General features: G+C 51.0%; 1 pseudogene across 1 annotated transcript; it reads left to right on the forward strand.

Annotated features, from left to right (window-relative positions):
- Positions 1 to 1,246: 1,246 nt before the first annotated feature.
- On the forward strand, positions 1,247 to 19,848 carry Nos2-ps1 (nitric oxide synthase 2, pseudogene 1; annotated as a pseudogene). Its single transcript, XR_015632422.1, has 19 exons — positions 1,247 to 1,261; positions 1,513 to 1,677; positions 1,754 to 1,855; positions 4,243 to 4,437; positions 4,805 to 4,887; positions 5,155 to 5,299; positions 5,385 to 5,489; positions 7,031 to 7,080; positions 7,337 to 7,511; positions 8,226 to 8,358; positions 9,393 to 9,471; positions 10,095 to 10,269; positions 11,235 to 11,394; positions 12,971 to 13,169; positions 14,243 to 14,330; positions 14,703 to 14,824; positions 16,131 to 16,279; positions 17,098 to 17,289; positions 19,271 to 19,848. The product of XR_015632422.1 is annotated as a nitric oxide synthase 2, pseudogene 1 (transcript).
- The last annotated feature ends 2,612 nt before the right edge of the window (positions 19,849 to 22,460 follow it).

Below are 22,460 nucleotides of genomic sequence, written 5' to 3' on the forward strand. Positions count from 1 at the left end.
CACCACCACCACCACCACTACCACCACCACCACCAACAACACCAACAACAACACCAACAACAAAAACACCATCACCACCACAACTACCTCCACCACCACCACCACCACCAACACCACCATCACCACCACCACTACCACTGTCATGTGGGTGTTGAGAGTTGGAAGAGCAGCCTCTGCTCTTGAGACACCCTCCAGCCTCTCTGTGCAAGTGTATGGTTCCACAGAGGCCAGAAAAGGACGGCAGGTGTCCCCCCCAGCCCTCTGTACCTATTCCTCTGAGTCGAGGTCTCTTGAACACAGGGCACATGTTTTCTCAGCTAGACTAAAAGCCAATAAGCTCCAGTCACCGATCAACTTTCCCTCGGACTGAGGCTATAAGATTTGTGTGACTCTTGGCATGTTACGTGGGCACTGGAATCCAATCTGTGGTTCTTCATGGCTGCACAGGAAGAGCTCTTGGTGGCTGAGCCACCTTCTCAGCCTCAGCACCATCTTTTTATGTCAAGTAACTGAGCAGTAAGATCTCGGGCTGCTTCTGCTCCTTCTCCTCCTCCTCTCCCCCCCTCCTCCTCCTCCTTTTGATTTATTTATTCATTTATTTCATGTATATGAGTACACACTGTAGCCGTCTGCAGACACACCCAGAAAGGGCATCAGATCCCATTACAGATGGCTGTGAGCCACCATGTGGTTGCTCGGAACTGAACTCATGACCTCTGGAAGAGCTATCAGTGCTCTTAACTGCTGAGCCATCTCTCCAGCCCAATCTCTGGCTTCTGATAAGGAATTAGGGTCAGATGTAAGCCATCATCTGGGTATCCCACAATTGCTCCACCTCTTTACCTGCCTTCCTAGCTGAACAGCTGGAGTCCTACTTCACAGCATTGTTGGGAGCGTTACAGTAAGGAGAGATGTTCAGAGTAGAAGCCGTACAAATGGTTCCTTTTCTCTTGTATGCTCTGCTTCTGCCAACCTCCAAAGCAGCTCTCTGTACCTGTGAATTAGCAATGGAGAGGCTTCCAGGATCAGAGACCAATTCTGCTCTGCCTCCTTCAGATGAAAGGCACCTTAGCTCATAGGAGACCAAATGGGTCTTCCTTACAAACTTTGTCACTCCTGGGGTCATCACTGTCTTCCTGGGCCACAGACCTTTCTCCTCGTGTTTAGAGATACTTTAAAAGACAACTGTGCATATGTGCACACATATGAATGTAGGTGCCTATAGAGGCCAGCTGGGATTACCAACATGGGCGCTGTGGTGGTTTGAATATGCTTGGCCCAGAGAATGGCACTCTTAGGAGGTGTGGCCTTGTTGGAACTGTGTAACTTGATGATAATGGATTGAACCTCTGAACCTGTAAGCCAGCCTCAAATCAATATTGTCTCTTATAAGAGTTGCCTTGGTCACAGTGTTTCTTCAAAGCAATGAAACCCTAAGACAGGCACTGAGAACTGAACTCTGGTCCTCTGCAAAAGCAGGAAATGCTCTTAACCACTGAGCCATCTTTCCAGCCTCGAGAGACACTGAAGTGGTATGCACTGCCTGCCATGGCCAACATGCTCCTGGAGGTGTGTGGCCTCGAGTTCCCAACCTACCTCTTCAATGATTGGTAGTACATGGGCACCGAGAATGGAGTCCTGGACTTCTGTGACACACAGCGCTACAATATCCTGGAGGTGACATGGAGTTACCAAGCTGGAGAGTCGGGGAGGGGCACCCCCTCCAAAACCTGCCTCACCTCATCTTCTACAGGAAGTGGGCAGGAGGATGGGCCTGGAGACCCACACACTGGCCTCCCTCTGGAAAGACCGGGCTGTCACCGAGATCAATGCAGCTGTGCTCCATAGTTTCCAGGTATGCCAGGAGTCTGGGTTGACACATCTACGCCTGTCGTCATTGTCATCATCTGCTCGCTCCTGAGCTTGTCCCTGTTCAGATATCCAAGGACATTTTATATGTGCACAGGCAGTACCTGGCTTGTGATGGCTCCACTTGGGAATTTCTTACTTTACAAGTGTGTGAGGGCACTGTGAATCCAGAGCAACTCTCCTTGGGTGTTTTAAACTTTTTTTAACCTTTTGCACATATATATATATATATATATATATATATATATTTCATTTTATTTTATGTGTATGGGTGTTTAGCCTGCACCACATGTGCGCAGTACATGGACAGAAGAGAGCATCAAATCCTCTAGGACTGGAGTTGGAGAGGATTGTGAGCCGCCATGTGGTTGCTGAGAATCAAACCCAGATTCTCTGGAAGAGCAGTCAGTGCTCTTACCCACTGAGCCATCCTTCCACCCCCTACTTGGCTTCGTTGTTGTTTGGGATCTTGATTTCTCTCTAACCCCCCTTTTGCTTTTTATTGTGAGACAAGGTTACCCAGGTTGGCCTTCAATCACTCTGCTGTCTAGGCAGACCTTAAACCCTAGTCAGCCTCCAGAGTATCTGTGCTTATAGGCCTGAATGGCTAACTGCATAGGGATTTTTAATTTCGATCTTTCCTCCTGGACTAACAATGGTGACTCTCTTGAAGCTGGTGGCTGCAGCCAGCAGCCTCAGCCAGCTGTGGCAGCCACAAGGACTAGAAACTGGCATTACAGTGTGCTGTGTAATCAAGCTACGCTGGTTGGGAGGCAAGGTGCTTTATCAAGAAGACTTGGGAAGGAGTCTCATGTACCCCAGGCTAGCCTCAAACTCACTGTGTGACCTCTGACCTTCTTGCCTACCCCCAGAGTGCTGGGATTACAGGTGTGAGCTACCACATCTGAGTCCTTGGTTTTTGAACATGGTACTAGGCATCAGACCTCCAGGGCTCGGTGCATGCTAGGCCAGCATTCCACCCGCTGAGCTGCACCCTAGTTCCCATTCTGTGTATTCTTGACTGAGAATACTTTCATCTTGTGATGGCCCCATCAGCATGGAGCCCTGTCTTAAGTCAAGGAGCAGCTGTATATGACATTTAAAGTGTGGTTCTACTCATGAGCCTGACATCAGGGGGCAGCTGTCAACCTTGGCCACCTCTCCTCTGGGCCTATCCTAGGCATTAGGCTTTCCCCTGTGTCCCTCCCAAGCAGTTTGCCTCCCTCACACATCCCAGGAGGCCTTGTGAAAATGGCTGACTTCCTTCAACCTCCCCAAGAGGCTTACTGTTTGCTGGCAATACATGGAGACCATCTCTCCTTTGCCCCACGGCCTTCCTCAGTACCCAACAGATAGACAGGAGCAGGTGGAAACCCATTGAGCTCATAGGATCCTTCACTGTTGGATCTCTCCTTCTACTGTGTGAATGCCTGGGATGAAACTCAGGTCGGGCCTGGTGACAAACGCCTTTACCCACTGAGCCCTCCCCCCAGGTCATAAATATATTTCTCTTGGTTGAATGGATCTCCAGACTTTGGTAGGATAGGTACTTTGACTGGATTGTTCCAGGCTAGTTTAGACTTCATGGCCTCTAGGTTTTAGGATGTGGATGACCTGTCTCCCCTACACTCTGACCCGCATCGTCCCCACGGATGACTCTGGTGGTTTTGTGTTCGCTTGTTTGGGAGACTGAATCTCTTCTAGCCCAGGCTGGCCTGGAACTCTCTATATAGCTGAGGGTGGCCTTGAACTCCTGATCCTCATCCTGTACCACCAGAGCGCTGCTGAGGTTACAGCTGTGTAGGGCTTCACGCATGCCAGGCAAGCACCCCACCAAGTGAGCCTTCTTTGAGTTTGTATTTTCTTTACCTTAAACAAGATGGCGCAGTGTGGGTTGCCCACACCTGAGGCTCTCTGTCTCCTGGCAAACCATGGAGACAGGTTGGTGTGAATTTCTGGATGCTGAGCTGTTGGCAATGGTCCTCATCCTTCCTGATGCTGTGACGTTTTAATACAGTTCCTCATGCTGCGGGGACCCCAACCATAAAATTATTTTTGTTACAACTTCATAACTATAATCTTGCTACTGTATGAGTCATAGTGTAAATGTCTGAAATGCAGGATACCTGATAAGTGACCCCCGAGGGAGTTGAAGACCCATAAGTTGAGAACCTGGGAACCTCTCATGTGACTGAGGGCTGGCCGCCTTCTGAGTGGCTGTGGTGATGGCCTGGGTCTCTAAGTCTGTGTGCGTTTCTGCAGCAGTGAGAGACTAAGGGCAAGGGCAGAGCCACTGTGTAGACCACCGGCCCTCCGGTGACTCGCCGCTCTCCCCTGCTGCCTTATCTTAGCCCACTCCATTTTCTCCTTCAGAAGCAGAATGTGACCATCATGGACCACCACACAGCCTCAGAGTCCTTCATGAAGCACATGCAGAATGAGTACCGGGCCCGAGGAGGCTGCCCTGCAGACTGGATTTGGCTGGTCCCTCCGGTGTCCGGGAGCATCACCCCTGTGTTCCACCAGGAGATGTTGAACTACGTCCTATCTCTATTCTACTATTACCAGGTCAGGGACGACCCTGCCGCCCTCCCCATCTTGTAGCTCAGCTGTGGAGGCTCTGCAGTGTGATGACCCAGGGTTGTACACGCCAGCTGAGTGCCACCTTGTGCTCTCTAAGGTGCCCAGATTAGACTGTACATTGTCTAGTGTACACAATAAAAAGATACTAAAAGCAGGCGGGCCTCTACCCACGACTGTGGCCATGACTGGCGAAGCCAAGTGCCCACTGCTTGTGACTGATGTGGGGCCCAGGAAGCACTAGCCTTGGTGGGATGGACCTCCATGAGTCCAGTAGAGGGTCCTCCGTCTCTTCAGCATTCCCCTACCCAAGCCCAGCCAGAACCCCACCCTCAACTCTCCTTCTTTTCTGCAGATCGAGCCCTGGAAGACCCACATCTGGCAGGATGAGAAGCTGAGGCCCAGGAGGAGAGAGATCCGGTTCACAGTCTTGGTGAAGTACGTGAAAGTGGGCGTGTCCCTCTGTCCCTGCTGTGTCCCTTTTACTGAGGCAGCCTTCCTGACTCCACCATGAGGGGCAAGGCATACGGAGAGTGGCCTTTATGGTGTTGGCTACCAGAACTCTAGACACCAATTCTGAGACTGGTGTCCTGTATTTCGAACTTGCCAAAGAGACCGAGTCAGGATGCACAGGGGCTGCCAGGCCAGTGCTCCATCTCTTCTGGAGGCTAACTCAGCTGGCCCTGTGTCTGTTTATTCCCACAGAGTGGTGTTCTTTGCTTCTGTGCTAATGCGGAAGGTCATGGCTTCCCCCGTCAGAGCCACAGTCCTCTTTGCTACTGAGACAGGAAAGTCGGAAGCGCTAGCCAGGGACCTGGCTGCCTTGTTCAGCTACGCCTTCAACACCAAGGTACCCTCTTAGGTGGAAGGAGCTTGGGGTGAGTGTAAGGGACCCCCTGGGAGCTGAGGGCTGACATCCATGGTGTGCCACACAGGTTGTCTGCATGGAACAGTATAAGGCAAACACCTTGGAAGAGGAACAACTACTGCTGGTGGTGACAAGCACATTTGGCAATGGAGACTGCCCCAGCAATGGGCAGGTAGGTAGCAGGGACACTGCTCATCTGGGAACAGAGGGGCTTAGGAGGACCAAGAAAAGGGTCCAGGGGACTCGGTGTGACCTGGAATTACTCAGGCCACTCTGGGTCCTTAAGCCATTTCCCCATTGGCACACAGGGATTTCCTGTGACTTGATAACTCTTCTTTATATATGTCAGATTACTTGAGGTGATTAATTACATTTATTTATTTATATTTACTTTGTGTGTGTGCACATGCCCCACAGCTTGCATGTGGAGGTTAGAGGACAACCTGTAGGAGACAATTCTTACCTTCCATAATGTGAGTCCCTGAGGTTTTCAGGCTTGGTGGCACTTTTACGTCCCGAGCCATCACTGCAGCCTAAACCTACTTTAAAATAAAATTCAAAAATTCTTATTTAACTGGGTATAGTGATGTGCACTTGTAATCCCAGCACTTGGCAGCAAAGGCAGGAGGATCACAAATTTGGGCCCAGCCTGGACTCCATAGGAAATCTTGTCTCAAGTTCCCTTTCAACAGGGATTCATATTTAGGGGCTGGAGAGATGGCTCAGCGGTTAAGATGGTTGCTTCACGTCCAAAAGACCACAGTTCAGCCCCGGCACCCACATCAGATGGTTCTCAGTCTCCTGTAACTTCAGCTCCAGGGACTCCAACATTGTCTCCTGGCCTCCCTGGGCACCCACACTCCCTGCCTAGGCGCACTCTCTGACACAAATCTTTTGTTAAAAGGAATTTATATTTTTTTAAAAATGTATGGAGGCTGGAGAGAGGCCTCAGCAGTTAAGAGCACTGACTGCTCTTCCAGAGGTCCCGAGTTCAATTTCCAGCAACTACATGGTGGCTCACAACCATCTGTAATGGGATCTGATGCTCTCTTCTGGTGTGTTGAAGACAGCTACAGTGTACATACATATGTAAAATAATAAATCTTTAAACAACAACAACACAAAACAAACAAACAAACATTTCATTCTCATAAAGGAAAAGGGGGCCAAACATATGAATTTTGCCTAGCTGGCCTCACACAGGCCTACTTAGCCTTGTGCTTTGAACGGAGGCGAGTATGAGCAAGATGTTAAGGCTTGGTTTGCACCAATTTGAGTTCGTCTCCCTAGTGTTGGAAGGATGAAAAGGCCATCGAAACCCATGAGAAGAGATTACAAACGGCTTAGCTTCCCACAGTGTGATGGGGCCCACGCTGCCTGAGACAGTTTCCTGGAAAACCAAAGGTATTTTAGAGAATCTGTTGTTTCTAGCAACTTCCAAGCAAGAAGCAAGGGTCATATTCTTTTTGAGGAACCTTGTGTTCTTCCAGAGCTAAGTGGGAACACCAGGGTCTTCCACTGAGGGGCAGGACCCCCGTGAGCTGGTTCAGCCGGAGTGAGGGGCGATCTGGACTTGCCCAGCGGCTTTCTCCCTGGGTTCTGGATTCTTTGCCTGCTCAGTGAGGCCAGTATTTAGACACACCACCACAGTAAAGGAAAGCTGTGGTTTTATGGTTCCTGGCCTGAGAACTCTGATTCCTTTGTCTTTTGTAGACTATGAAGAAATCTCTGTTCATGATGAAAGAACTCGGGCACACCTTCAGGTAAGGCACTCTCCCCTATCCCTGCCTCCTGGGTCAGCCTGGGATCAGACCAAGGAACTGGGTATGCACAGGATGTCTCCTCAGAGATGTCCAGGGACAGACAGAGTCCTGGTCTGAGGTTTGTCTTCTGAGAGGGTTGAGGATCAAGACATAGAAACCGAGTCCCTCCTGCAGGTTTGGGGTCTAGAGTCCATTGTTCACACCATGGGCACGGATGCCAGGTGTCCTGAGCCTCTGTGTGTGTCCTCCTTGGCAGGTATGCGGTATTTGGCCTGGGCTCCAGCATGTACCCTCAGTTCTGTGCCTTTGCTCATGACATCGACCAGAAACTGTCTCACCTGGGAGCCTCCCAGCTTGCCCCAACCGGAGAAGGGGACGAACTCAGCGGGCAGGAGGACGCCTTCCGCAGCTGGGCTGTGCAAACCTTCCGGGTCAGTTCTAGTCAGACAGGCCGTAGTGCACTCATGCCAAACTTGTGTGGGTCCAGTGTCCCGGGTGTCATGACCTCTGTCAGGTGTAGGGTGGGGGGATGGGCCCGAACCACAGATCAAAGCTGCTTCCCCAACCCCCACCCCCACCAAGAAGAAGGTCACTCCAGTGTGTTGTTTCATGTGGGAGAGAGTAGTGATCAGTCCCCTTGCCATGACCTTATGACCCCAGGGCTCTTCCTAGTGATAGACTTGTCCACCTCACAACAGTGAGGTAGATCTTCCTTCGGTCTCTCAGCTCTGCAGAGGAAGGGACACAGGACACTGCTGAGCTCTGTGACCTAATGTTATCATCTCAAATCTTTACTCTCTAGGTTCCTCCCTGACAGTGAGGGGAGTTTTAACACTGAAGTGAGTGGACAGCAATGGGAAGCCCAGCAGACCTGGTTCCAAGACTCAGGCCTCCTCCATGAGCTTTTCTATGAGGATAGGGAAGCCCCAGACCTCCCTCGCTCAGTGAGAAGGGATAACCATATGACGACAAATTTACTATCCATTACAGTAGCAATAACCACTGTGCGCCAACCACAGGATTCCTAGCTTCGCCAGCCCCTTCAGATGACACACTGAGGTGTTCTGTGACACATCCGTTCAGTATTTGACCCATGGTGAGGGGTGGTGACGGTGATGATGAATCCATTCTTCCTAACTTTCCAGGCAGCCTGTGAGACGTTCGATGTTCAAAGCAAACATTGCATTCAGATCCCGAAACGCTACATTTCCAACGCAACATGGGAGCCAGAGCAGTACAAGCTCACCCAGAGCCCAGAGCCTCAAGACCTCAACAAAGGTACCAGCCCCTCGCACCCTACTGCTCTTTCCTGCAGGAGTTGAGGCTATTTGAGCTCTGAACCAATAGTCAAAGAATCCACCATGCCCTTCTGAACGAAGGCAGTCCCCTGCAACTCCCAGGCATCTGTCTCCCTGGCTATGGAGCCTAGGCCCTGTGGGAGAGCCGGTCAGGAGCCCTGGGAGAGTGGTATTGAGCACGGGAAGCCAGCATCAGTGGGTGGGTGGTGGAGACAACTCTGATAGGCACTGTGCCAGCCTCTTGACCACATGAACTTGCCTGTGACACTTGTCCTGGAACTTGACCTGTGACAAATCCAGAGAAGTTAACGTTCACAGAAACAAAGCAAGTGTGACAGCATGGGTGGGGGTTGGATTCAGTCTTCCAAAGGGAGCCACAAGCCACGAAGGAGGCTTCTGAGGTGATTCAGGGCGACAGTGAGTGGCTCAGCTCTGCCCACCCTGGGAGACATACTCAGTTCCCTGAGGCCAGACATCATAAATGTGTCTATGTTTTAGGATATGCCCAGCTTTATCCATGTACTCCTGTAAACCACACAGCTGTCCTGAGCCTTCTGTATTTTCATGTCTAAGATGAATCTCCCGGCACTTCCCAGCCACGAAGGCGCTGTTCATCTAGGGCCCTTTTGACTATCTAGTTTTAGTTGCTGGTTTTTTGTTTGTTTTGTTTTGTTCTCTTCTTCTTTGTGTATATCTGGAGGCAGGGAGCTGAGACAGGGTCTCATGTAGCCCAGGCTGGACTCAAACTTGCTATGTGGCCAAGAATGGCTTTGAACTCCTGATCTTCCTGCCTCCACCTCCAAAGTGCTGGGATTACAGACCCAAGTGACCACCTCTAGCCAGGCCCAGGGTCTTTCCTTGGGATCTAAAAATAATGGGGAAAGGAAACAAACCTAGGAGGCCCTGCCTCAGGACACCAAGGGGAAAGGTAGCATGCAGGGATGCTCAGCCCAACATACGGGGTTTCCCCCAGCACAGCATAGGGACTCTGACCATCTCTGTCTGTCTCCTCAGCTCTCAGCAGCATCCATGTCAAGAACGTGTTCACCATGAGGCTGAAATCCCTCCAGAATCTGCAGAGTGAGAAGTCCAGGTAAGGATGGGCTGGTACACAGGATTGCTCTGGAATGCACAAAGAACCAGAGACAGTCGGTCTGTAGGCGGGGAGGGGAGATAGGCCCCCCAAGGGTATCACTGTTGGGACCACCTTCTCTGCTAGTCTGTGCCTTTGTCCGGTTTGGAAGCTGGATGTCTGCCTCACTGGCCCTTCCTCCTCTCTGAACTCTAAGACCAGGGGACACGCAGAGCATCTAAGTCTTTAGGCCTTTTGTGGTTGTTAGGCAAGGGTGGGGATTTCCCAGCCAGGTGGAGGAGGGTTGTGAGCGATCCGATCCGTGATTTTATCTGCATGGTCCCTCCTCTCCTTTCCTCCTATCCTGGGGGAAAGTAGCCTCAGTTCCAGTGAGAACAGGATTTGTTCTGGAGATAAAGAAGGGCTACCTCTGGTGTCCACACACTCTGAACGAGATGCTCCTTGTGGCAAAAGTGTGGCCAAGTGCTCCATGACACCCACACTTCTAGGGAAGGCTGTAGCCAAACTCCTCTGGAAAACTCTGGAGCACTGAGGGGATGCCTTGTCACTAACCGGCTGGTGGCAGGAGAACACTTGTCCTAGGGGAAGCCAGCACTCACCCATGACTCCCTTTTCCTCTGTAGCCGCACCACCCTCCTCATTCAACTCACCTTCGAGGGCAGCCGAGGCCCCAGCTACCTACCTGGGGAAGACCTGGGGATTTTCCCAGGCCCTGGTGCAAGGGATCTTGGAGCGAGTTGTGGATTGTTTTTCGCCAGACCAAACTGTGTGCCTGGAGGTTCTAGATGAGAGTGGTGAGTTCCTGGGCCCAGACAAAACAAACCTCTGTCCCCTCACTCCCATCCCTGAGGACTGTACTCTTGACTGTCCTGAGCTACTCCCATCCCAGCTTATGGGAAAAGCTTCCTGGCCTTCAGTGGTAGTGATGCCTCCCCCTAGCCTTGGAGGAGGCATTGGAGAAGCAAAACCTGGCTCTGTCCATCACTGTCCAGGAGAAAGGGAGTCAGCCTGAAGCTTAGAGACAAAAGACCCTAGACCTCCTTGGGGCTGTAACAATACAGATGTGATCCAGACGAGATGCATTAATAATAAAGCCCTGTCTCTGAAGAAGGCGACAGGAGAGGAGAGGGGTGAAAAGCAATGTGCTAACATGCACTAAATACCTGTGGACCTGGGAACGGGCACTGTGCCAGCAACTTCCCAAATGTGGCTTTTGCTCAATGCTAATGCCAGTCCAGACTGTATCATCACGTCTGATTCTCAAAGAAGCAGCTGGAGGTCACAGGATTCAGATGCTCAGCTGGGAAGTGGAAGCCAGAGTTCACACCTGGGTCACTTCCTGAGTCTCCCATGCTGTCCTGAAACCAGTCACTTCAATTTACACTGATCTGTTTACCTAGAGCCTCTTGCTTCGAAACCCCAGGAGACTGTGGCCATAAACCTATCTCTAAACAGCCCCTGGGGACTCGGTCTCCAGTGGACTTAGTCACTAAGTTTGAGATTCATCTGGGGGCGTCAGAGACTCGAGTATGGGCCACAGGAGGATGTGCTTTGTCTGTCAGGACAAAGTCAGTATGGGTGGAGGGAGTTGTTCAGCTATGCTGGCAGTCCCATCTCACCCCACACCAGCTCCTGATCTTCATTCTCTTTGGAGCCAAGATGTCAGTCATCCCTCCCTTGCAGGTGGAGGATAGGAGTCGTCTGAGAGACCCAAGGAGGGCCTTTCCTCAACTTGACACCTTTCTTCCTTCCAATACAGGCAGGTACTGGGTCAAAGACAAGACGCTTCCCCCCTGCTCACTCAGGCAAGCCCTCACCTACTTCCTGGACATCACTACCCCTCCCACCCAGCTGCAGCTCCACAAGTTGGCCCAGTTTGCCACGGAAGAGACGCACAGGCAGAGGTTGGAGGCCTTGTGTCAGGTAGGGGTCTGGCTGGTGGAGGATGCATGGACATTTCATAGAGTGGAGGAACCCAGAGCTGAGTTCAACTTTTGAGACCATCCTCCTGAGTCCCTAGGTGTGCCTTGTCCGTGTCTGGTGACAGCCAGGCATCATCTGCTGCCTCATCTCTCGTACACAGTAGTACTGGGTGAATGAGTCTCTCTGGAGTCAGCATGATGTAACCTGTGTTCGTTACGTGTCCCGATTCTGTGACTTAATGCAAGACAGAAGAAACTTAGGAAAGGAGGGTTCATTTTGGTTCATGAGAGTCCAGTCCATCATGGTGGGGTGTCAGGACGGCAGGAGTGTGAGTGGCAGGTCACATTGCTTCTGGAATGAGGAGGCAAGAAAGGTGGACGCTAGTGTCCCCCTCATTTCCCCTTGTCATTTATTCTAAAGTCCCACCCATAGGAATTCAGGGTGGGTCTTTCCCAGTTAAACCTTTAGAAACACCTTCACTGAGGTGCGTTTCCATGGTGATCCTAAATCCAGTCAAGTTCACAGGGAAGAGTAGCCATCAGTAGCCAAAGTACACTTCCTTGGAATCTGACTAGAGGGGCCAGCCTCTATGGACGGCCTTTGTCTTCCCAAGTGTGGAACAAACTTGATGGTTGGTAAATGGGTGTGCAGGCAGGTGGGGAGTTGAGGTAGTGAGTTACTGGGGTGATGCATTAAGTCCTTTGCAACTTCCAAGTCCGTGTCTTGGTAAGAGGTTCTGGATACCAAGTCACGGACACAGTGTCACTGTCTCCACAATCCTGTGTGAATGGCTGCATCTGCCTCACTCCACAAGGACTAGGGTTAAGTGAGGAAGGACACCTGACTGTGATCTCAACCCAGATCCAACTGGTTCCAAGTCACAGTTTAATAGAGAATTTAGTCCAGCTGGATAGGGTGGCCATACCTGAGATCCCAGCACACAGGAGACTGAAGGCAGGAGGATAGTGAGTTAGAGACCAGTCTGGGCCAGCAATGAGTTCAAGGCCAACCTGGGATATGCAGGAAGACCGTGGCTATACATCCTACGTCCAGAGAAAGAGAGTATGGAGCCCTGCCTTCGAGTTGCTGGTGTTGGGGAGGTTTTGTGTTTTGACTTTTGTCTCTGTTTTGTGGGTATTCCGGGTTTCCCTCAGACCTCCACACATGCCAGGCAAGTGCTCTACCACTGAGACAAACTCTTGTCTCTTCTCTTACTTTTTATTCGGAGGCACGGTCCCACCAAGTTAGCTAAGCTAGTTCTCAATTCCATCTGTAACCCCTGCTGGCCTTAAACTAGGAATCCTCCTGTCTCAGCCTTTCAACTGTTGGGGCTGCAATCCTGCCCCACTGTCATCTTAATCCCACCCATAGTAGAGTTCTAGGCACAATTGAGAAATTCCACTAGCTGCCCCGGATCGTAGCTTCCCACCCAATGTAGTGCCCTCAGCACCCTGGACAGCGCCCAATGGCCACATTTGTTGAAGGAATGGATGGATGGATATTGAGTGGCTTGGAGGGGTTCCTTCTCCCACACATGGCAGGTCTCCCAATCTCTCACACTGCCCTTGCCTTTCAGCCCTCAGAGTACAACGATTGGAAGTTCAGCAACAACCCCACGTTCCTGGAGGTGTTGGAAGGGTTTCCATCGTTGCGTGTGCCTGCTGCCTTCCTACTGTTGCTCCCTGTTCTGAAGCCCCGCTACTACTCCATCAGCTCCTCCCAGGACCACACCCCCTCGGAGGTCCACCTCACTGTGGTCACCTATCGCACCCGAGGTGAGACAGGCAGACTCCGGTGTTCTAACCGCTGTAGCTGAGCTCTGTTTGAGGTGGAAGGGCTGGGAAGGCTCCACATCTCCAAGATCTCTCTCCTTGGTAAATACTTGACAGAGCCTATGTCTGTCCATCCTCACTGACCATACCTCACCACTGAATGAGAGAGGGGATGTGGGTGAGCTCTGAGAAGGCTGGTTCATGCAGAATAAAACCAAAGAACTATTTCACTTGCTAAAGGCCTCCATACAAGTCAGGCCACGGGGAAGTGAATGTAACCCAGAGGAAACTGGTGTACCCAGAAGCCCAGGAAAGGCTTCTGGGGAAGACTGGGATGCCAGAGCAGACAGGGGGCGGGGAAGACCACCCCTCACCTAGAGTCCTTGTTGAATGATCTTGTTTTTTTTCTTTTTCTTTTTTTTAATTAACTTGAGTATTTCTTATATACATTTTGAGTGTTATTCCCTTTCCTGGTTTCCAGGCAAACATCCCCCCTCCCCTTCTTTGTGGGTGTTCCCCTCCCCATCCTTCCCTGAATGGTCTCTTTCAATGGGACACTCAGCAATGGTTGGCCCTGGGGGATCATTTCATGTTCCTGTGGGCTGCTGTGGGCAGAGCCTTAGTTTGGAGAGGGGATGCTGGGAGGGTCCCTAGACAAACACTTGGGAGATGCTCTAGCTTAAGATAGGGGAGCCTGGGGGTTGGGGATTTAGCTCAGTGGTAGAGCGCTTGCCTAGGAAGCGCGAGGCCCTGGGTTCGGTCCCCAGCTCCGGAAAAAAAAAAAAGAACCAAAAAAAAAAAAAAAAGATTGGGGAGCCTGAGCAGGAACTGAGTCCACCATGACTTAAGTCACCTGCTCCATTATGTCTCTGTGACTCAGTTTCTACAATGGTAAAGGGGCAATTGCTCACCAGGTCCCCTACTGCCTTCCCTGACCATGTAGACAGTTGGGAGAGAAGGTAACTCCTCATTCAGGAAACAACCACCCAACAGGGCTTGGCACTGTAGGGAGAACACCCAGCTGGGTTGCATGAAGGCCTCAGGGCTTGTTAGTCAGGCCTGTGTTATCCTTGCAGATGGTCAGGGTCCTCTGCACCATGGCGTCTGCAGCACTTGGATCAATAACCTGAAGCCTGAAGACCCAGTGCCCTGCTTTGTGCTGAGGTAAGCACCCACCCGGGGCCCTTCAGTGCCCCTGCACCCGGGATCCTGCAGTGCAAGTGAAGGGTCTAAGACTGAGTCTTCCCTTGGCCTGTGAAAGTTTGGGGTAATTCCTCGTCTCCCCATTTTGCCATCTGGCTGTAAGGTGTAGTGGAGTCCATGGCAAGGGTACAGTGATGCTGTGGTGGGATCCAGAGACTGGCCCGGTGTGGAGAGATGCTATGCCAGGGACAGGAAGATAAAGCTGTACACAGGCCTTGGGAATCAGCGTTTCCCTCCACCACCACCCCACAGGCACCCAGGTCCCCGGTCCTATCCTGCATGTGCTTCTGGCTACCTATCTAAAGACCAAGGTCTTCTTTTGTCTCCCTGCAGTGTCAGTGGCTTCCAGCTCCCTGAGGACCCCTCCCAGCCGTGCATCCTCATTGGGCCTGGCACAGGCATTGCCCCCTTCCGAAGTTTCTGGCAGCAGCGGCTCCATGACTCTCAGCACAGAGGTACAGCTCTCAATAGGAAGGGGGTGTGCCCGTCACCTCAATCGATCTAATTATTACTCAGGCACATCAGATTATTATGCCATATCCTGTAATTAGGTACACAGATTTGGAGTGTTTGTGCCCGTCTCCATGTCTCCTTGTTAATTTTTAATGAATCTAGAGAGCCATGTGTGTCCTGGTGCACGTGTGGAGGTCAGAGGTCCACTTGCTTCTCTTCTTCCAGGAATCACATTCAGCTTCTCAGGCATGACGGCAAGCGCCTCTCCCTGCTGAGCCCGTTTTGCTGTTGGTGTCTTCCATTAAATAACAGAGTAATAAGCCCGTGTAGCGGCCCCCGGAATTAAGGGGGATGAGAGTAACAGATTTTAGATGAAGACATTTTCTTTTCCTTTGAGAAATAGCTGAGAATGATGGACAGCTCTGTCTGGAATCCTCCGGATGAGGCTTTTCTGGAAGGAACTTAGCAATGTTTGACTTTCAAGACCCTGAACGTGAAGTCCAGCACAGCCAATAGCATCAGGACGTTGTTGTGATTTCCTGGATGCCTGAGGCCTCAGCACCTGCATTTAGTGTAGCAGCTGGGTCAGGGGAGATGAGTTTCACAAAAGAAGGCCACACGTGTCTGATATTTCACTAAAAGAATGTCCTTAGCATGTTACACAAACACACACACACACACACACACACACACACACACACACACACACCCCTATATGTATTTGGGACAAGGCCTTGCTCTTGTAGCCCTGGCTGGACTGAAAGCTCCCCATATAGACAAGGCTGGCCTCTAATTTGCAGCAATCAATCCTCCTGCCTCTGCTTCCCACGAACTGGCTATAATGCTATTTTACAATGAAGAAGTAAAATTAAAATGCTATATGCTAAATAAAAGAAAGAGCAATGTGTGGGCATAATCAGGACTGTTACTGAACCTTTTTCCCCCCCTAAACCGTGTCTCTTTTTTTTGTTTGTTTTATATATTCTTTTTAAGATTTATTTTATGTATATGAGCACACTAGCTGTCTCCAGTCACACCAGCAGAGGGCATCAGATCCCATTACAGATGATTGTGAGCCACCATGTGGTTGCTGAGAATTGAACTCAGTGCTCTTAACTACTGGAAGAACAACCAGTGCTCTTAACTACTGAGTCATCTTCCCAGCCCCTGAAGTGTATTTTTTAACAGTGCTTCCATTAGCTTTAAAATGGGGACAATGCCAGAACAGAACCTACTCATTGGGTACCTGGTGGTCATGGAATGCCATCTCGTGGCCATTTTCTTAACTGCAACCTTCTGGTTTTCAAGGGCTCAAAGGAGGCCGCATGACCTTGGTGTTTGGGTGCAGGCACCCAGAGGAGGACCACCTCTATCAGGAAGAAATGCAGGAGATGGTCCTCAAGGGAGTGTTGTTCCAGGTGCACACAGGCTACTCCCGGCTGCCCGGAAAACCCAAGGTGAGAGCAAGCTGGCAGAGTGTGCCTGATGGCCACTGCCCAGGCCTATATGGCCGTTCCTCTTCAAGCCTTCCCCTCTGTTCCACAGTGAAGACAGATGCACAGTGTCAGGGAGATAGGAAGAGCACTAAGATAATGTACCAAACTCACTGTAGTTTAATCTTCACAGCACAGCTACCTGCAGGTGCCCAGCAGCTCTGGGATGCAGGGCTGTGCTAGGAGGTGTGATGTAGGCTGGCTTTAGCTCACTCAGCAAGACTGGAAGGTGGTACTGATCCCACCAGGGCCCTCCTGTGGGCACGCTCTTCCAGGCCCATGAACAATGCATTCAGACTCTCCATTCAGAACCGTATGAACATTCCCCAAAGACCCCTTTGCCCCGAAGACCCCGAAGGTCCTATGACTGGACCACTGGTCACCTTATGTATAAACAAAAACTGAAAAGCAAAAACAAACAAAAAATCCAGACTCCCAACCGACTGCAGGACCTTCTTTATAAGGGGGGGAAGGTTGGAGCCTATATCCAAGCCACAAATCAGACCTGGGACTGATACACACTGGGAAGCCTCCTCTCTCTGGGATGTAGGTGGGCAGACCTCAGAGCTCTGGGCAGAGCTGTAAGTTTGATGTCTCTGAAGTGTGGTGAACTCAGGGAAGTTCTGTGGGCCCCATTGGTCAGGAGGACAGGATACTTGTGTATCCTGAGCTGAATTCCTAACGGAACCCCTCAATGGTCCTCTTCCCTCCCCATGGCCAGTGTGCCCGACCACAGTGACATCAGCATCCAGGGCTGGTCTCACCATGTCCTCTGCTTACAGGTCTACGTTCAAGACATCCTGCAGAAAGAGCTGGCCAATGTGTTCAGCGTGCTCCACGGGGAGCAGGGCCACCTCTATGTTTGTGGCGATGTGCGCATGGCTCGGGATGTGGCTACCACTTTGAAGAAGCTGGTGGCCGCCAAGCTGAACTTGAGTGAGGAGCAGGTTGAGGATTACTTCTTCCAGCTCAAGGTATGGGAGCTGGGGTGGGACCCTCGAGAGGGGAGTAGGCCAAGGTCACATGCCGTTGGAACCAGGACCAGAGCAGCAGAACCGGGGGAGGGGTGTCCTGAGACCCTCCGCAACACTGCGGAAACAGGGGGTTGGCTGGCCTCTGGGGTCTAGACTTTGCCTCCCACAGTGGTTGCCAGCTAGCTGAGAAGTCAGGCCAGTGTGCTCCACTTCTCTGTCTGTGGAACGAAAGTCGCAGTGTCTGCCCCTCACACTCCTGCACAAATGCCCAGAGATAGAGCAGGCTGTGGAGGCCTGTCCCCACGGGGAACACGGTTATTTATAATTGACTGCTGGCTGGGTGCCTTCAGTTCTCCCAGGAAGGACTCTAGGTAGTAGGGCCTGCCTTGTGTCAGGTGCTCACCAATGATTGACCTGCGACCTCTCCTTTTGCCCTTCTGAGGGCTGTATGAGGGATGGGTGACTGTTAGGTCATTGCTGCAGATGGATGGGGCCCTGGTGCCCCAACAGTGGATGTGAGAGACCAGGCACATGGCCTCTCTCTCCTTTCCCCTCTCTCTGTCTCTCTGGTTCCTAAACCTGCCTTTATGGCTTGCAGTTATGCTCCACATTTATATCAGGCGCCTACTATGTGTTAGAGGTAAGAAGCAGTTAACACAACGGGTGGGCAGTGTGTCAGTATCACGATAGATTCCCGAGCACACCTGCAATGTCAGCACTGGTAAGGTTGAGGCCCAAGGGTCCTGAGTTGGAGGTTGTCTCTTGGTTTCATAGTCGGTGCAAGGCTGGCCTGGGTTCCATGAGATCCTGTCTCAAAAGTACAAAAGCAAAAGGCCTACCTAATTGGAGCTTACATTCTGGCAGAGTTGATTAAAATCAAGCACATGGGATGTGCTCTGCTTTGGGTAAGAATTACGTAGAGCAGCAGCTCAGAGCTGGGGTTGTTCGTGGTTTAATAAAGACATTTGGTGAAGGGGTCACTGGGCTGTGACATTTGAGAAAATAGCTGAAGGTAAGGAAGAAGCCTTGTGCACACTAGAGACAGAGGTCTGGACTATCCTGCAGGGCAGCAGCATGTACAAAGGTCCTGGGGTGCAGACTATTCAGACACCTGTGGTGCAAGGGCATCGTGGGTGCTTCCCAAAATATGTTCAGTCCTTGCCAGGTGTGATCATGGGTGTTTGACATCATTACCAAAGGCCTGTTAGGAGCAGGTGGGGCAGAGGCAGTGCACACCTGTCAGTCCTAAGGGTGTGGGGAACCTGAGGAAGGAGAGTAGCAAGTTCAAGTCAGTATGGACTACCTAGGGCTGCAGAAATGCAGAAATGCATACCTGTAACTTCAGCTCCAGGGGGTCTGATACCTCAGGGTACAGCACTCACGTATGCGTGTAAACACACATGCACATGCACTCGCACACACACATGAAAACTAGCACTCAGGAGGCAGTGGCAGGAAATAAACCCCTTTATTTTTTATTTATTTTAAGAGAGAATAAGTGCCAGGGGTATAGCTCAGGCCTTGTCAGATTTTATTTCTAGTACCAAGGGGGGGAAGATTCCAAGGCCAGGTCATTTGATACACATGTCAGCTCCACAAATAGCAGCAGGTATCTTTACTGTAAGATTTCTCTCGGAGCCCTCAGCCCGCTGCTGTGTGCTCTGATTTCAAGACCCGGAGAGAGGGAGGCATGCAGAGCCTGCCCTGCACATGCTGATGTCAAAGCTCACATCGGATGTGGGATGAGCTCTAGGCAGGCAGTGGGACCACCGTCCACCCATGAAGAGGCTGAGGTGGGCCACACACAGGGGATTGGAGAAACCAAACCCGGGCATAGTGGCAGCAATCCAGACACAAGGCTAGGGAGCGCCTATGTCACCAGGAAGCTGTTGCAGCCCCAGGGTTTTGTCCCAGCCTAGACATGATAACTGAGGTGGCCGGGCCAGCAGGGTGACACTGTGACCTCTATTTCCCCTCATAGAGCCAGAAACGTTATCATGAGGATATCTTCGGTGCAGTCTTTTCCTATGGAGTGAAAAAGGGCAACGCCTTGGAGGAGCCCAAAGGCACAAGACTCTGACACCCAGGAGAGTTACAGCATCTGGCCCTAAATAAAATGACAGTGAGGGGTTTGGAGACACAGAAGTGCGATTCCCCCCCAAACCCCTCACATCATCTCCCCTCCTCTACCCTACCAAGTAGTATTGTACTATTGTGGACTACTGAATCTCTCTCCTCTCCCCCGTCCCCTATTCTCCCTTCCCTCCCGTTTTCTCTACCCCTCCCCCACCTTCTCCTTCCTTTGCCTCATACTTCCTCAGAGCTGAGAGCAGAGGAAAATGAACCACCCGACTGAAGCACTTTGGGTGACCACCAGGAGGCGCCATCCCGCTGCTCTAATATTTAGCTGCATTGTGTACAGATATTTATACTTTGTATTTAAGAAAACAGATACCTTCGTCCACTCCCAACGACCGCTTGGCCCTTCCGTGTATAATTCCTTGATGAAGATATTTATATAAAATGCATTTTATTTTAATAAAATGAGTGTTTGATCAAGTTTTGTAGCGAAAGCATTCTCGAGTCCTCTATGGGCTGGGGTTGGTGGGTGCCACAGTCTGGACAGCGATGCTCCCACGAGGGAGCATGCTCACCAGGTCCCCAGGGGACAGCAGATGAGGTTTGCGTTTGTCTGAAGCCATGTAGTCATGCAAAGTGACCCAGATCAGAAGCCGGAGCTGGTGCTTCACACTCAAGGCACCTTCTGCAGGCTGTGGTCAGACCTGGGCTTCTTCGTGAGAGCCAGGGTTGCCTGAAGACCTCGCCCCTCACCCTATCTTATGAAGTGATGTGCTTGGGCGCTGAGGATGCAGCTCAGTTGGCAGTGTTTGCCTAGCGTACTCAAAGCCCTGATTTGGATCCCACGCACTGCGTAACCATAGGCAACAGTGGCACTCGCTTGGAGTGGCCAGCACTTAGGAGGTAGAGGCAGGAGGATTTAAAGTCTAAGATCATAGACCTCAATACAGCTACATAATGACTTTGAGACCATCTGAAAAAGAGAGAAAGTGTTGGCTGTGTCCCATGACCTGTTTGATGAGAGTTTAGCCAGTCATGATCTGCTACCTTGGTAGGACAGGTTTAGTTCTCTGCACTGACACCTTGCTGTGGTGGGCACCACCATCCTCACCTGCTGTGGAGGTCATCAGCTCCTGTTTGCACCAGCCAGCACAGCTCCGTACCAGACAGCCCCATCGCTGGTCTCTGCCCTGCGCCAGCATAAGCTAGTTCTCTCTTCCCAGCTGCAACAGATGGGGCAGAAGAGGCAGGACCAAGGGGCCTAACAGCCTCTCATTGCCCACGGAAACCCCCTGCCCCTGGCAGTAATGCATCAACAGTGTGACCTGTCCAGTCACTTGGGTCAGGGTTTCCCATGTGCTTAGGTACCCAGAGTCACCTGGGCAATCTTATTAAAATGTAGACTGGAGCCGGGGTGGGGGATGGCTCAGTTGGTGAAGTATCTGTTATGTGTTTGGGTTCCCAGCACCCACACTAACAAAGCTAGTTGTGGGGTGTGTGTGTGTGTGTGTGTGTGTGTGTGTGTGTGTGTGTGTGATCCCAGGGCTGGGAAGGTAAAGACAGGCAGACCCCTGGAGCTCACTGGCCACAAGCCATGTCAATCAGTGAGAGCTGGGTTCAATGAGAGTCCCTGTCTCAAAAGATAAGGTTGACAGAGATAATGGAAGACCCTCATCAGGGGTTGGGGGGATGGGATAGCGGGGTTTCTAGAGGGGAATCTGGGAAAGGGGATAACATTTGAAATGTAAATTAAAAAATAAGACAACAAACAAACAAACAAACAAAAAAGGAAGACACTCAGGCTGGGTGGTGGTGGCACACACCATTAACCCCAGCATTCTGGAGGCAGAAACAGGCAGATCGCAGAGTTTCTGGCCAGCTTGATCTACAGTGTGAGTTCTAGGGCAGCGGGGTCTACAGAGAGAAACCCTGTCTCGAAAAAAATAAAGATTCTTCTTCTCCATCTCTTCTCTCTGCCCTTTCTCCCCCCAACCTCTCCATGGCAACTCCCCTGGCCTCAATCTTTGGGGCCAGTGAACTTGCCTGAGAGCAGCTTCCCAATAAACCTGCCTTCAATAAAATCTAAGAGAGAGAGAGAGAGAGAGAGAGAGAGAGAATTGGCCTATGACTACACAACTTCACACACATATACCCATACATACACACCACACATACATACAAACTACACACATACATACTACACACATAATTCCACATACACATACATACCACACATACGAAGACACCACACCCTCAAATACATACACTATACATATACCCATATATACATATCATACATTCATACATACCACATAGACACACACAAACACCACATACATATATATACATACCCACATACATACACATCATGTATACATACATACATATCACACACACACCATACATAAACATACCACACAAACATCTCTCCTTCACTTACACACACACACACACACACACACACACACCATACATAAACACACCACACAAACATCTCTCTCTCTCTTTCTCTCTCTCTCTCTCTCTTTTACACACACACACACACACACCAGACATACACAGCCTCTGGCTTAGTAGGTCTGGAAGGACCCACTGCTGCTTTTTCTTTCACTTGTGTTTTGTGTTTTGTGAGACAAGGTCATACTGTGTAACCCAGGCTGGTCTTGAACTTGCCATGCTCCTGCCTCAGCCTGCCAGGTGAACGACTGCATTTCTGACAAGCTCCCAGGTGTTGCTGATGATCTGAGGCCCCCACCCTGGTTCCTGAGGGATGGGAACCTCAATGAGTAACAGCATTCAGGGGTTCCTCATATGTCAGGTCTTCATCCCAATCTCCTCTGCTGGGGAGCCCGCAGCAGGCCAGCTCCTCCTTACCCCATTACCTCACCTCCCACCCAGCACAAGTTGCCAAGGCTCCCACCACCTCTGCCCAGCACCATCTCCACCTCAGGAGCATGGGTTGGTCCCTGGTTTACACCGAGGATGGCATTCTTGTCAGAGACCCTGGGCCCCAGCCTGCACCCAGTTATAACAGGACCTTGTGGGGTTTGGGAGGAGGGACCCCTGTAAGCAGGTGTGGGCAGACTTGTCTC

Source organism: Rattus norvegicus, chromosome 10 (assembly GCF_021556685.1).
Source record: "Rattus norvegicus strain SHRSP/BbbUtx chromosome 10, alternate assembly SHRSP_T2T, whole genome shotgun sequence".
Classification (NCBI taxonomy): domain Eukaryota; kingdom Metazoa; phylum Chordata; class Mammalia; order Rodentia; family Muridae; genus Rattus; species Rattus norvegicus.